Below are 16,145 nucleotides of genomic sequence, written 5' to 3'. Positions count from 1 at the left end.
CCACAATTATGGAACAACTGCTCCCAGGGAGGTGTGCCAGGCCCCCTCACTCTTGATCTTCAGGGGGCAGCTGAAGATAGTTTTATCTGTGACCGCATTTGAAAAGGGTAGGACGTAAGAGCATGAATAAGTACTGCTGATTGGAGGGGAGGGCTGGCAGCTGCTTTGGTGTAGCAGTTGGGGTAGAATCTAGTAGGAGTCCTAGGTTCAAATGTTCATTCATCTGTGAAGCTCGCTGGGTGACTTTTAACTATTTTCTTGCAGCCTAAGCTACCTCACAGGGTTGTTGTGAGGGTAAAATACAGGAGAGGAATGCAGTATACACCATCCTGAGCTCCTTGGAGGAAGACCAGGATAACCCTAGTCCTACATAAATACTTAGTAAGAGAGTTACAGTATCCTGTGGTGTGTGGGTGTGATAAGTGCTGTCAAGTTTCTTCCAACTCATGGCGACCCTATGACCTATACTATTCTTCATACCACAATAGCCCTGCTATGGAGGCCAACAATGTGAACTCAGCAGCCTCTAAGAGCCCCACCACCACCACCACCACCACCACTGCTTTTACACCAGTCAACCTTCGAGTATGCAGGGCGCAGAAGTGCTCTTGCTGACCTCCCTGCAGTTGGGGGTCTGGGTTCGTGTCCCCACTCAACCACACAGCTCACTCTGCCAGTAACTGTCAGCCTATCCTACCTCACAGGATTGTTGTGAGGACAAATGGAGGCGGGAAGACCTACCAATTGATGGCTGGAGGAGGCTGTTCATTCTTTCACCATGATCCAGTTTTACAGTGAAATTGGTTTGTCCAGCTGCTCTCCCACCTTTGGTGAGAAGGAAGAAACTCCTGCCTCGGGCTGTCACTCACACACTCACGGGGAAGTGGGATTGTTTCTTTTTTTTCCCTGTTCCCCACAATGCGGTGCTTCTGTGCCTTTCCCAGGGTTCTCCCGACTTTCCTGCAATCTTTTCCAATCTTCATAGTACCTCCCGCTGACCTGCCACAGCCTTTCATTATACCCTTAACCGTACTTGAAAACAAATTCGTGCTTTATAGTTGTATGTATGAATTCTTTTTAAATAACATTCACAATTGCATGGGCCCCCAGGATTCCACAATAAAAGCCAAAAAGTCACCATGTGACCAAAAAAGTCCATATCTTCCTGGTTCTACCCTCATCAGTACCATTTTCCCTGCATCCCCCACCCCAACAGCTATTTCTCCACCACAGCCCCTGCCACTGGAGGGATTTTGTAATGCGCAATGGACTTAGCATTATGGTGTTAGAATGTTAGCCCTCTGTCTGCTTCTTTGGATTCCCAGCTTTCATTCTTTTGAAGAAGCAAGACTCTAGCCCCTTCCATGGTGAAGATGGTCGCTTGACACCTGCCTTGGAGGATCAGGCTCACCACGTGGGAGTGCTGCAGGTCAACTCAGCGGTCACCTTAGAAAACCAGGCGGTTGTCCTGGTCCGGAGTGCTTTTGCCCACCTTCAGCTGGTGCGTCTCCTACATCCGTTCCTGGGTCAGTCTGATCTAGCCGCAGTGATCCATGCCTTAGTTACATCTAGACTGGACAATTGCAATTTGCTGGATTCGAGGCTAGGCTCAAAGCACGCTCAGAGGCGGCAGCTGGTGCAGTATGCTGAGGCAGGACGGCTGGTCAGGACCAGGATCAGATGACCCCAGTCTTACATCAGTTACACTGGCTACTGATCCGCTCCCACACCTAGTTCACTACTGCTCTGATCCAGCAGGGTTCTTCTTATGTTCTTACGTGTTGTTTTTGTCCTTTAAAGCCCTGCATGGCTTGGGACCGTGATGTCTGGAGGACTGTCTTCTCTCATACATTCCTGACCAGGGACTAGGATCGCAGGGAGAGGGAGGCCCTCTTGACTCTCATCGACCAAAGAAGCTCCTCTTATTGGGCCACCTATCTACCCTAGGAGTGCAGGAACGGAGTGAAGCACAAGAGCAGGCACTGCTGGGCTGCCAGGGACAAAATGGCCATCCCTTGGCACCCATATTGGGATAGCTCCAAACAGGCTGAGAGGGCAAGAACAAGCCTCCTTCATGACTCCCCCCAGCTCAATTCCAGGTGCAAACCTCACACAATAGGAAAGATATTACCTCCTTTGCATTTGTGTTCATGCTCTCCTTGCAATAGGTATGCTAATCAAACCAGAGTTTGGAAACAATCAAACTCCCTTCAGACTCTTGGAACCTCCCTTCTCAAGGTTGGAGGGCCAGGTAATCTCATCAGAATTAGAAGTCAACAGCACCCCATGACTCACCCTCTGCCCTTCCTGGGAACAGGTCCCATAATATCTTTCTCCATTTAAAAATCTATGGTGGATACTTATCCATACATAATCATAACCACGAGGGTCTTGTCTCACACCTTCCCTCAGCTCCTGTCTTCTTACTCAAATGACTAGTCCAATCCAGAAGCAATCAGCCTTTGTCCACTCCCAATGACCACCATTACCGGTGAAGTCACCCTGCTCCAGGGCAGAATTTTGGTATAAGTATAGCCAACATTTGCTATGACTCCTGGAACTTTGTTTTGGATCCAAGTGTCGTGCCCCGTACTTTGCTGTGCAGCTTCTTCCCAGAGAGAGACGCTGGTCATTGATCTCTCCAAGCAGCTGTTTCCCCGGAATATTGTCGAAGGCTTTCACGGTCAGAGTTCATTGGTTCTTGTAGGTTAACCGGGCTGTGTAACTGTGGTCTTGGAATTTTATTTTCTGACGTTTCGCCAGCAACTGTGGCAGGCATCTTCAGAGTAGTAACACTGAAGGACAGTGTCTCTCAGTGTCAAGGGTGTAGGAAGAGTAATATATAGTCAGAAAGGGGTTGGGTTTGAGCTGAGTATTGTCCTGCAAAAGTAATGTGCTAATCATTGTCCTGTAAGTATTAAGGTAATGTGCTAATGAGGGTATGGTATGTTAATATGGAACCATTGTATCCTGAAGTGATCTGTTAATGTGTAATCCAAGGCTAATCTGCATGGCTATTGTTGAATGTTGTCTTTGTTAGTCTGGAGGTTTTCAGACTTTCCCCGGACTTTATCCATCTCCTTTGACAGGTAGCTATACAACTTCCCTCTATCCCTTTTTCCTATAGAGCTTGTGTGTTTGTGTGTGCTCTTATATTGTGTTTTGTGTGCACTTGTACCCCTTTTAAATCCCTTCGATAAAAACTCTCTTTTCAATACAAACATTTCTTTATTGAAAGTTTTTTCCACTGATTTGCTCATCCTCCATATACATTGGGAAAAGATTCAGCGCAAAACTTCTTGTAGTGCTCTTAAGTATCTCCGTAGCTAAATCCCCCCACTAAAGCCAAGAGGCCCTCTCTAATTCCCTTAACACTCTGACAGGTACAAAGACCTTTTCAGTAGTAGCCCCACAATTATGGAACAACTGCCCCAGGGAAATGTGCCTGGCCCCCTCACTCTTGGTCTTCAGGAGGTACCTGAAGATAGTTTTATCTATGGCAGCATTTGATTAGTTCTTCTGCCTACCAGCAGTTTAAAATTATTAATTTTAACTAGTGTTTTTAATGTAGTTTACTGTGTTTTGTTGTTATTTACATTGTAAGCCACGTTGTGCTCTTATAATGTAAAAAGTCCGCTAATACATTTTAAGATAAATAAATAAAAACTGCCTTCAGGCATTTCAGCAGGGTGGGATGTCCCACCTTGGCGAAGACCCCGATAGATCTAACAGCAACAAACTTTGTCTACGTTGGAATGGAGGTAATCAGCTAAAGCCCCCCCAATGCTGCCTGGTTCCCGTGGCCTGGCCAGAACCCCAGCGGAAAGGGGTCTAGAGCAGATGCCTCACCTGGGGAAACCTGGAGCTGCTGCCATCCCTCTCTAGGGGAAGCTTGTCCAAAAAAAGGGAAGAGTTAGGCTATTTGGGTTCCCCCCCAAAAATAGGTTCTTTAGGTTGGATTTTTCTGCATGCCTGAGGATTCTCCTGGATTTTCAGTCCCTAAACGTGGCTGGGCCTGCTGTGTGGTTTTGCCTATCCGTACGGGGCCACCCGATATACAAAGGAGGGATCTCTACATCCTCAGAGGGCTGCCTGGGCATGCAGAAAAGTATTACTTTGTATATTAACGAACAGAAATAAGAAAACAACCCAAAGTGGCCTGGGTATGTTCCAGGGGCACAGAATATTGAAAACAGATGAAAATTAGTTGAAAGGAAATAAAGGCGGGGGGGGGGGCATGGTGCTCAGGGCCTTGACAGCTAATAGCTCCTTATTCCACCAGGGTGGCGGGGAGGGTTTCGTCGGGGTCCTCAGTGTGTCTTTATGAGTTGAGAAGTATTGATTTTCCAGTAAGTTCAAGTTTGCTTTTTTAAGGGTAGGAAGAAATGGTGAGTCAAATCAATTTTCTGAGGTAAGAGTTCTTTAGAATCGATGATGTATATTGTTTCTCTTTCTCTCTCCAGCCTACACAGACATGTACCTCTCTGTGCAGGGGAGGGAGAGCGAGAGAGCGAGATGCCCTCCTCCCCACCAGCTTCCTGTTGCTGACTTCAGAAAAGCCTCCTTGCTGCTCTCCTCTCCCAGCTCCAGTTGGCAGCCGGCAACGTCTGCCACTTGGGGTTTTTCTGCTGTTGCACCAAGGGTCATTTCCCTCTGGACAAGGGAGGCCGTAGCCAGTGCTGCGAAGAAAGAGCATGGGCGGCGGTCAGCATCTCCTGGGCGTGACGGTCCTTGCGTTGATTGTCCAAGGTAGGGTCTGACTGCCTGACAAGCCATGGTGTGGGCAGAGGCAGCAGGTTGATGCAGCAACACCGGGAGGAGGCAAGAGGGATGGGGCTGCCAGCCTCCAGGAAGGGCCTGGAGATCTCCTGGGATTACAGGGGATCTCCAGGCTTCCCCTGGAGGACAGGGTCGCTTTGGAGGGGGGGCCTCCATGGCATTGCATCAATTCCACAAACTCTGCCCTCCTCAAGCGGTGGCAACCCTAGAGGGGGACCAAGGGTGGGGAAGGAAGGCCTTGCTGGGGGGAAAGCACACTACTTTCCAGCAGCAGTGTGTGTGTGTGTCTCCTCTCCTTCTTTCCTTTCACCTGTACCTGTACTTCAAAAAAGCTCCTGAAAGTGTGCGTGTCTCAGAAGCCGCCAGCATACGTGGGAGACAGAGCCCTCTCCTGCACCGGCATTCTGTGTTTCGTTCTGAAAACAGCAAGTCCTACAGACGTCCTCCCCCACCCCCCACGGAAAACCTTGAACAGATTAACAGAGAGCAGCACCTGGGCCAGAACCAGCCCAGAGCAGAGGGGTGGCTATTGGACATAAGAGCAGAAGCAGGCAAAGGGGACTTGGCCAGGCCAGCATCCTGTTTTCTCTGGGGGCCAACCAGAGCTCTCCAGGGGGCCCACAAGCATGGCTTCCTGCAGGCAGCAGCCCCCTCTTCCTTTGGCCTCCAAGCCGCAGGTGTTCTGAGGTGTTCTGCCTTTCATGGCGGATTGGCTCTCATGGTTAATGGCCATTGCTGGACTCCATCCTTCTGCTTCCCGTTTAAAACCATCAAAGAGCTAAGCTGGGTAGGATGCTGGGCGCCCTAAGTGGTTATTCCTTCTCAATGACAGGCATGCGTGTGCAGATGGGGGCACAGGGGGTTCCACCCTTGTCCACTTGTCATTTTCCCCACCTGAAATGCCCCTGTGGGCTTGCATTTCGCAGGCAAACCCCAGGCATCGGGTACACTGCTCCCGGGCCTACCCTGTGGGGAAAATGGCTGCTCAGTGCGGCTGCTGGGCCCCCAGCATCAGCCCCCCCCTTGCTCGGGCTGCTGCTGCCAACACACCTTGGGGCAGTGAGCTCCATGAGTGAATGGCACTTTGCATGAAGAAGCACATATGGTGCCTTTGCTCAGTTTCTTTGGGTACTGTGCAAGATGGGGAGAAATCTCCACCGCCTTTCTCCACACCCTGCACGGATGTCATACACCTCTATCACACACACCCAGTTCTTTCCCCTTAAATGAAAGCCCCATCAGCTTCAGCTTTCCCCCCCTCCTGCTGGTCTGCAGGAGCCAAGCAGGAAACCAGACACAGCATTGCAAATGTGGGGCATTCGGACACCTGGCAGTCTCCTTCCCAGCCCTTTCCCCTGATATCTCCCAGTGCGGAGTTTGCCTTTTCGCCTGGGGCAGCTTGGTGAGTTGACATTTTTTCCAGTGAGCTGGCCACCACAGCCTGTCAGTTCCAGCCAGTTCAGACCCTGTCAGCATCTGTTGGAGTGACGAGGACAGCATGGCTCCCAGGTGCATCACTTCACACTCTCCATTCTGAACTCGTTGCTGCATTAGTGCCCCCTCACCCAATTGAGAGAGATCTTTTGGGACCTCTTGTGGTTCTCACCGTCCTGAGTGATTTTCAGGGAAGGCTGATGGAAAGAACGCCTTCAGCTTCTCTGTGGTCTTCCCACCCCGCGCTCAGTACACCTTCCGCTCCTCTGTGGTCTAACAGCCTAACTACCTCCTCGGTTAGTTTCCTGCTTCTGGTGTATTTTATTGTTTGTTTGGGTGTTTCAGAATATGCCAATCAACCTGTTTTTTCTCCTTAGCCAGTTAGCATTTGTCTAGTCAGAGTTGGTGTTCCTTTTTGTCCTCCTCCTTCAAGCAAGTCTTTCACAGTGGTCTCCTGATCTTGCACGGCTGCCTTCCCTCGTGGGCTAGGCCGGCATGCTCTGGAGCTGCTGCCTCATACGTTTCTGGAGCCGTTTTCATCATTTTAAGCACCATCTAAGTGTTTCACCATCTAAGTGTTTGACCCTCTAGACTTCCCTTCTCAACTTCCTTCTGTGTGTAAAGTACCGTCAAGTCGCAGCCGACTTATGGCGATCCCCTCTAGGAGTTTTCAAGGCAAGAGACAATTTCAAGGCCGTTGCCTTCCTCTGCACAACAACCCTGGTATCCCTCGGTGGCCTCCCATTCAATTACTAACCAGGGGTGACCCTCCTTAACCTTTGAGAACTGGCGAGACCAGGGGCCATCCAGGTCAGGGCTCCTTCTCACTAGTCCCTTCATTATCATTTTTTCAAAGCAATTTTATATTTTCGACTCCTGTGGGGCCATGCTGGCCAGCCACGTAGAATCATAGAATCATAGAGTTGGAAGGTACCACCAGGGTCATCTAGTCCAACCCCTTGCACAATGCAGGAAATTCACAACTGCCTCCCACACACACACACCCAGTGGCCCCTACTCCATGCTTATCCCGCAGCTGCAGAGGCTGGCCTGATACTTTTGGAAAGCCCGCAATCAGGGCATGCAGCAGGAGTCCCCAATCCCCAGCCATGGGTCTTTGGTGGCACATTGTCCCTGGGGGGTGGATGTTCCATTTAGCTGTCATGACCAGGAGCCTGGGAGAGAAGTCCATCTTTGGATCTGCCTGATGGCCTTTCACAGCCACCTACATCAGTTGCCGTGAACCCCACTGGCCCATGATCCTCTCCAGGGCTGGCAAAGATCCTTTCCAATGTGCTCCTGGGTCCAGGCTTGGGTCCAGGCCCACCAAGCCATGGCCTGGACCCCTGCCTCTCCTTGTGGCTGGAGCTGCGCTGCTGCTTCTCAGTCTCTCCATCTCTCTCCCTCTTTCTCAGGCATTGTCATCGCTGGAAACTCTGACCAAGGTACCGGCCCTCTCAATATGCCATCGGAAAGGCAGCCCTGCTGATCCCGGCTGTAAACTAGAATGTCTTTGGGCTCAGACCTGCTTGAGGGTGGGAGTCAGCGGCTCTGGCAGACCCTCGTCTTTGCTCTCTTCCATCTGGCAGACAACTGCTCGGAGGGAAGCCACCCCTCCCCCCCCAATGTGTTGTCTCATTTATGATTCCGCAGAGGTATCCCACTCTCTTAAGAACTGCCATCGACAAAACCATTTTTAGCATTTCAGTTTTTCCATTGTAAATCCCCCCCTCCCAAGAACCGTGAGCCCTGCAGTGGTGGGAAGAAGGGGGCGGGAGAGTGATGTGATCCCCTCGCCAAAGCCCTGCACCTAGGATGGAAGGCACGGCCATTGAGCCAGGGCACTTCCTGGGAGGAAAGTCCTAGTGCCTTCAGCGTGGCATTTCTGTAAGTCCTCATGGTTGGGAGTGCGCTGCCCAAAGGTGCTCAGGTGGGCCCTAAGAGACACAAAGCAGCAGAGTGACGATACCCCCCCCCGATGAAGCAGAATTCTGCAGCCGCTGCAGGGCTCCTGCTCAGCCTGGCCCTCTCCTGCCACGCCACGAGCCACGCATGGCTGGGGCTGGCTGGGGTGTTACACGCTCCTATTTTGATAGCCACGAAGGAACGGTGGCTCCTTCCTGAGAGCCATCTGAGCCCACGTCGAACACTGGCCCTGCAGGCCCCTGTGGTCTTGTTGGGAAGTGGGTTTTTTCCCCTCTCCCTCCTGTGTTATCTTCCTCCTGTTTTCTTTGCAGGTTTTCACATCCAGGTGAAGCATACAAGAAACGGCGTCGTCCTGTCCTGCCCAATGGGAAAACATGGCAAAGTGGTGGTCTGGGCCAAAGATGGCCACAACATAAGCCACTCAGATAAAACCGAACACTCTATAGGTTCGGCTGCGGATGACCCCAGAGGCCTCTACCAGTGCTACAACGAGACGGCAATGGTGTCTCTGCAGCTGTACTTTCACAGTGCGTGAGCCCCTCTTTCCTCACCACGGAACAGGGTCGTCCCAGGCAGTCACAACCCTGGTGTCCAGAAGTAAAAGCCATGAAAAGCCTTTTATTAAGACCATCCAAAAGACATTCTGTGAGCTTTTCAGTTCTCCAGAACTATTTGTCAGCCTGGATGCCCCAAAACAGAAAGCGGGGGTGGAGCGGGGAGAGATCTCTCAGGCCACGATCTGCAGGCCTCTTCATTCGAATCCTGCCCAGGGTGTGTGTGGCTGGTGTCAGTGGGCCCAGAGGGCCTGGAGTCATCTTGCACCCTGTGCGTGCTGGAAATAAGAAGTCAGAAAGGGAGGCCATTTGGTCAAGGGTTGGCTGTTACGTTTCCCCCTGGAGGGCTTCTCTTTGGGGTTTCTTGTTCCCAGTGGGCACAAACCGACACCAGGGACGCCCTGGGCCCACTGAAATCAGCAGCGTGCCCTACACAGCAGTGGAATGGAAGTCATGGCCTGAGACCTCCTGGCGAGTATGCACATGCTGGCTTCTTTCTTCCACATGGGGGCGTTTCCCCCACATAGAAAGCCGGAAGGGCTCCTCCTTCCCTGCGATTCACCTGTATGATACTGTGCCCATTCCAAGCGTGATGCGGGCAGTTCCTGGTTCAGGGGACTCAACAGGGGATCTGCAGAGTGGCTGTGGGGAGGGGCAGGGCACTGTGAGGGAGGGGGAGGGGGCGGCAGGAATGGGGGGTGCAGATGCTTTAAACCAGAGCCTCACGTTGGTTGGTTGGCTGGCTGGCTTGTTTGACTGCCATCTCGTGTTTGAAGGCCGTCTCCTGAACAGTTCCCTGCATGGATGAAATTCTCGCAAAGGGAAGCGCTGGGCTTGGGGCTGGGGTTTTGTCAGCAGGATACAGTTCTGAGCTGTCCAGTCCGCTGGCTCCAGCTGGGTCTTAACACCAAAGCCTGAAGTCAGATACCTGGTGGGAGAAACTGGTGCTGACTCCTTTCTGTCGATTTTAAAAATGAAAGTCTGTTTTCATTTCTGTTTTGTTAGAACGAAAACAAATTAAAAAACCAATGACTTCTGTGGGACCTTTCTGCCTGCCTGGCTCCTGGCCGGGGTTTAGAGCTCACGGAAACCAAGAGGCAAAGAGGCAACAGAACCAACGGGGCTGTTTTCTCTCCCCCCCCCCCCCGCAGAGCTGGAGTCCCAGCTGGGGAGCTCAGTGGGCAGAGGTTGGCCCTTCCCCATGCCTGGCAGACTCTTCCTCGTGCTGCACCCTGGCTGCCCAGGGTGTGGCACGAGGAGGCATCCCGGAGAGAGCACCTGAGGAAGGCACTGAAATGAGGGGGGGGGATTCTGCCCTGCTCCCTGGCTGAGGGGGCTGGGTTGTCCAGGCTGGCAGCAACAGCGGCTGTGGCCCAGAGCCCAGCTTGAGCACACAGCAGGGCAGAGGCGAGGGGAGAGGGGGAGGGGCGCCATTCCAACAAGGCGGGGAGGCGAGACCGTTCTTGGACAGGGTGGCCAGGTCCCTCTTCTCCACCGGCGGGAGGTTTTTGGGGCGGAGCCTGTGGAGAGCAGGGTTTGGGGAGGGGAGGGACTTCAATGCCATAGAGTCCAATGGCCAAAGTGGCCATTTTCTCCAGGGGAACTGATCTCTATTGGCTGGAGAAGAGTTGTAATAGCAGGAGATCTCCAGCTAGTACCTGGAGGTTGGCAACCCTATTCTCGGAACAAATTGTAAATGGGGAAAAATTACACACCCATCCCCAGCAGCGAGGGACAGGCAGTCTGCACATGCTCAGAAGCATGTTCTGGACTAAGGCTTGACTCGGGGCTGTACGTTCTGGGTGCATGCTCAGTGCTCTCTCTTGCCACAGTGTGCCAGTACTGTGTCCAGCTGAACTCTGCCGTGGTGATCGGGATGGTGGCAGCCGAAGTCATCGCCACGGCGTTCCTGGTGGTGGCAGTGTGGTGTCTTGCTGCTCAGGAGCCCGGCTGGCTCTCTCGAGGTGAGAGGGGGGCGGTGAGGCCTTTGCTGGGGGTGGGAGGTGGGCTGCACCACGCATGAGACTGCCCCTGAAACGAGACTCGGGAGAATGGTGTGCCATGCACCACCAGGGATTTTTCCAAGCTTAAAAAAATAAGAAATTGACTAATCACTTTGGCATGATAAGGTTATAATAACCCATTCACCAAGTCCTCTGGACTCCCAGCTTATATTTTTAAAAAGGACATCTCTGGCCCTCTTCATCGTGGAGATTCAAGGGGAAAGACACGTTTCTGTAACAAAAAGGGCTGGAGACCTGGGGCTGCCGCCACGTGCAGGATCAGTCCCCTGCATTTTTGGAGAGATGGCTGTGGCCCATCTGCCTTGGCATGGGCCATGAGAGCGCTGTGGAGAATCATCACTGTGTGGAAGCTGCAGCGGTTAAGAAAGGTGTCAGCCATGCTGAAGCCCAGGTTAACACAAGCAAAGCCGACTCTGGCTGTGTGTCCCTGGGCTGTGCCTTGGTGTGTCTTGGGTGGGTGACTGGTGACTGGCAGGGGGGCAGGAGAGGAACATGTGGTGATTGTTGCCCCCGTTGTGGTTGTGTATTCTCCTGCCTGGCACCTGTCCTCTGTAGAGCAGAAGGGCACTCTGGACGGATGGTGGCATTCATCCCTTGGGAGCAGAAGTAGAAGCCGATGGTGGAGACCTCCTCTTTGGAGGGTGGGCACTCTTCAGTCCTCTAGCCTACCTGGGCCATATTGGCACTGGAGGTGGTTGCAGATCTGGGCCCAGGCGAGTGTCTCCGTTACAGGTTCTAGAGCGGGGAACTGCTGGGGAAGACGGGAAGGCCTACGGACGAGGTGTGGTCCATCTGGGTGTGGGGGGTGCTATATAGCACACAGATGCTTTTAGTTGGAGCCGGACCTCCAGGGTGTTCTCTTGTCCACAGGCCTTTGCCTGGCCTTGTCAGCCCTCTTCTTGGGGTCCCTGGGTGCACACTGTGGTTTTAAGGCTGCCTTTGGGTGAGGGTCCCTCTCTGCCGGAACAAATGTGGTTGCTTCCCAGGGATTGGCTACAGACAGTGGGAGGTGTGGTCTGCTAAGATGGTGGCGGGATTTGGGTCTGTCGTGCTGCTGAGATGCTCCGTGATGTCCAGCAAGTGAAACTGCTGTGTGGAGTGGTCCAGGGTCTGGTGTGTGTGGGGGGGGGGCGGGTGTGTGTGTGTGCTGTTGTTGAAGTCCTGACGAAATAGCTCCAGGAAAATAAAAATGTCAGGTAGAAGGCAAGCCCACTGACCCAGAGACCAACCTCCTGCCCAGGCCTGCCAAGAGACCACCCCCTGTTAGCTGACTGATCTGCTTGCCCCTACTAACCAGGGGTTTCCTTTCTTCCTTCCTTCTCTGCAGCTTCCGACAAGCAGGTCCTATTGGCCCACGACCAGCTCTACCAGGTGAGTGGGGGCTTGTGCTCCTGGCAGGTGCCTCTGGTTTCTCCCCCACCGAGGGTCACTGCGCACCCCCTCCCCACACCAGCACTTGCAAGGCTTGGTCTGGGCTTGTTTGCCCCCACAGTCTCCCCCCTAGGCTTCTGCTCAGCTCTCTACTCACAAGGAGCCTGCTGGGGGCCGCTGGGCTCCTACCCCAACCCCTTCTGCTGGCTCTTGGCCCTGCTCAGCAGGAGGCCGGTTCTCCTCATGGCGCTTGCAGGGGCTGCTGTGGTATGCTCCTGTTGGGCCATCCTCAGGAGGGCAGCTGGGGAGAAGCAATGCCATCTTCCAAAGTGGGCCAGCTGCATTCGGGATGTGACGCCTGCCTGCCTGAACTGCCCCAAGGTCTTGGCTGCTTTCTGGAGGGCAGAGTTACAACATCAGAAAGCAGGCAGGGCTGAACGCTAAGCATGGGCTTCTCTTTCTCTTCCTCCCTTCTGCCTGCCACAGCCTCTCGGAGAACGCAACAATGGGCAGTACAGCCACATCGGAGTGGCCAAGGCCCGCCGCCGGTGAGAGGGGAAACGGATCCCCGACCTGTTGAGCGCCTGGCTCCGAGCGGCTCCAGCTGGCCTCTGCTTGGTTGGACAGCTGACCATCCTTCCTGTGGGGAGGCTGCCGGAGAAGAGGAGGTTTCAAGCAGCAGCTATGAATGTCCAAAGAGCATTGGTCTTTCAGTGTTCTCCAGCTTCCACCGCTCAACAGATCCAGCTGGGTCTTCCGGCTTTGTAGAGAGGGTGGGCTTCCAGCACAGGGTTGCCCGTCCATACCTGGCTTTGAGCTTTCCTGTATCTACAGGAGAGGGAAGGTAGAGTTGTTCATGGGAGCAACCCCGTGTGCTTCCGCTTTGTCCTACAAGGAAGCAACTAGTCTTTGGAGCCTCCCCTGACTTTGGGAGGAAGTCTAAGAAGTCTTGTGGGATATCTGTGAACATGCGGTGTGGTTTTTGAAAGGGGGTGTATTTCAGGGAAAAACAGACACCCCCATCCCCCAACAGGACCAGGATTCCTGGCTGAGACGTGGTGAGCTCCATTGCAAAGAATCTCAAATCGAGAACCTGGTCTTCACATACATTGATGGAGAACAGAATGGAAAGAGCTGGAGCTGCTCCCCTTCCCTCCCTGGCTTCTTTGTAGCCCCTCCCTCTGGTTCCTCAATAAAGGCTTTGCTAGCTTCAGTTCCAAAGGTGTCCGCTGAAGAGCTGTGTGAGTTTGGGCCGAGAAGCGAGGGTGTGCTCCTCAGAGCGCGAGGGCAGATAGAGGCGGAAGGTGAGCAGCTCTCTCTCCCGTGTGCAGCTGCTGCAACTGGGCTCCCGCCACATCCTGTGAGCAAATGCAGGGGCTGAGGCTGAATGTTCCTTGGAGAGACCACAGCCCCGCCCCCCGCCACCACCCCTCACTGCCACCATTGCTGCTTCCTGTGCCAGTCGGCCTCCTGCAGGTGAGGCCTCAGAGTGAAAACCCTTCAGCCAGGCAGCTGTGGGGCAGGAAGGGCCTTGAGCTCAGGTTTGGCCTGGCTTCTCCGTCTCTCCAGGGTGCGCCTGGCTGTAGCCTCTCTGCTCTCTGTGGTTTTCCGGAAGCCTTCCCCCCACACCCCGTCTGCCATCTCAGCCCTGCTGGGCACGACAGGCCACCTGCTTGCCAGACCAAAGGCTCAGCAGCACAGACATATTCAGCTTCTGCTTTATCTGATCCTGCAAAATCTACCAGGAAGGGCACAAACCCCTCCTGCGGGGAAGACCCTGGTCACTTGGGGATGTATGCCTGGGGGTGGGGGGCCGAAGGCGCACCACAAAACAGGCCAGCAAGGGCAGCCGAACCACCTGGCCATTCCTGCCTGAAGGCTGCAAAGGGGGTCAGGCCTCTAGGGGACATGAACCGGGGGGGGTCTGGGTCACCTGGAGCGTGAGGGTGCCCTGCGATGGGCAGGCCTCGCTTCTGCCACTCCCCTCATCCCAGGTTGGAGTTGATGCCAGCCCCCCTGGCCACACACGCACACCAGCAACAAAATGCCACCCAGCTTTTTTTCTCTCTCGTGTTCAAGGGGTGGGGGTCTTCCTGAAAACCAGCACTGTTGCCTCTGGTCATCTGCTGGTGCTGCCAGGCATGTTAAAGGAGAGAGCAGGGAAGGGGGGCTTTCTGTGCCCCCAACAGTAGTGCCTCCCATCACACACACACCCCCTTTACAGTGCAGGGTTGAAGGAACTCCAGCGAGCACCTTCAGAGTGTGGAGGGACAGCAGAAGGGGTGCTGAGCTACGTGGGGCGGGGGGAGGCAAGGATGACTTTTTTAGGTGGTGTCATTTTCCGAGGGGCTCCTTCAAGGGGGGAGGGTGCGGGAGCACACTCCACGTCTCCTTCCACCCGCTGGCCCAGGGACCTTTCCTCCCAGGGTTAGCTTGTGTGTGTGTGGCTCTTACAGAGATCTCTTTAGTCCTCCACACAGAAAAGCAAAAGCCCATTTGAAAGGAACCAAGCACAGCCCGAAAGCTATTTAACCAGTTTATAGCAGGTACCCAAAAAGAAAGATTTTTAGGCAAAAAGGTTCATCCGTTCATCTTCATCTAGTTCCTCTACCTGTTTTACTGCAGTGCGTCACAACACACAATTACATCAACCCCACCAATTTCCAAGGGCATTCTAGTTGCAGGCCGTGTTGGCCAATTCTCATCTGGTCCCCAGAGTCGTCTGGCACGGCAGGGAACCAACATCAACATTCTTTAGACTCGCTCAGAGGAGGAGGTAGAGGAGAACATCGAAAAGAAAGGCAGGGAGGCCAAAGAACCTCTGGATTTCCAGCGCCCCACTTGGCTCCCCCCTGAACACCCTTCAAAAGGCTGCCTCCCTCTCCTATTGTGGGATCACTGACACAGGAATATCGAACGGATCCAAAAGAAGCATCGGGGCCAGCCGTCTGACCTTTGGGGCCTGCACCAGAGGTGCTTGTTGGCCATCAAAGGCACGCAGGGACACTTTGCATGAGGCCCACCAACCTCTGTGAACCGCTGGCTCTCTTTGGCCCTCGACCCAGCAGGCTTCTGTTTATCAACACTGGCTCCCCTTAAGCCCAAATAGGTGGGTGACCCAAGTTGGCGGCCACTAGCCGACGTTCAGATCATTGGGTCACCCTGACCTTTCTGGGAATTCCATGTTGCAAATGTCGGGAGTTTTCTTGTGTCATTAATGACTCGAGGCAATCGGGTTCTGCTCCGCTTGCAGAGCGCCAAGCCAAAGCCACCTTTCAAAACAGGAAACTGACTGCTGTGTCTGGCACCCTCTGAGCTGTCTGAAACTCATCTAAACTAGCTTGAGGACTTGAGCCAGCCTTTAACGCAAAAAGGCTGATTCTGTGAACTGAGGCAGTTCACGAGAGGGAGGGCAGGAAGGACTGCGTCAGTGCTTGGCTCTCGTGGCTCTTTCTTACATGCCCAGGGAAATGCAAATTGCCACTTTGGGGTCAGGAAGTGATTTTCCTCTAGACCAGATTGGCCAGGGATCCATTAGGGGTTTTGCTGCCATCTTCTGGGCATGGAGTAAGGGTCACTGGGGGTGTGGGGGAAGAGAATTGTGAATTTATTGCATTGTGCAGGTGGTTGGACTAGATGACCCCAGAGATCCCTTCCAACTCTATGATTTTAAGGCCTTTAACAAAGAATAACGAAGAGTGCAATCCTGGAGTGGGGGGTTGCACAGGGAGATGACTTAGATACCTTCACCACCATATCGCCAAGAGGTGCTGGTGGAGTATGCCAGCCACACTGCACTGTGGCCAAGTGCTGATGTGGTAATACCAACATCGTGATCAGATAGATCTGACAAGCAGTGCAATCGGGTCAGGATTGGAAGAAGCAGAGGCTGTGCAAAAGGGTATCCGACACAATAGGTTACGTGATGCAGAGAAAGAAATTACAAAAGTAGAAAACAATGCAGGATAATACATATAGCAAATGGACAGTATATACTGGATCCCAGTGGCAGAGGCTACAGTCCTGTTCCCTTCATTAAAGCGCCATCCTGAAGCAT

General features: G+C 53.4%; 1 protein-coding gene across 1 annotated transcript in view; it reads right to left on the bottom strand.

Moving 5' to 3' along the window:
• ARCN1 (archain 1) overlaps positions 1–16,145 on the bottom strand; it is a 281,523-nt gene that overhangs the window by 95,586 nt on the left and 169,792 nt on the right. The gene's annotated exons all lie outside the window — the stretch shown is intronic.

Source organism: Euleptes europaea, chromosome 14 (assembly GCF_029931775.1).
Source record: "Euleptes europaea isolate rEulEur1 chromosome 14, rEulEur1.hap1, whole genome shotgun sequence".
NCBI lineage: Eukaryota > Metazoa > Chordata > Lepidosauria > Squamata > Sphaerodactylidae > Euleptes > Euleptes europaea.
The sequence above is the reverse complement of the archived record's forward strand: the minus strand, read 5'-3'. Positions and strand labels throughout refer to the sequence as shown.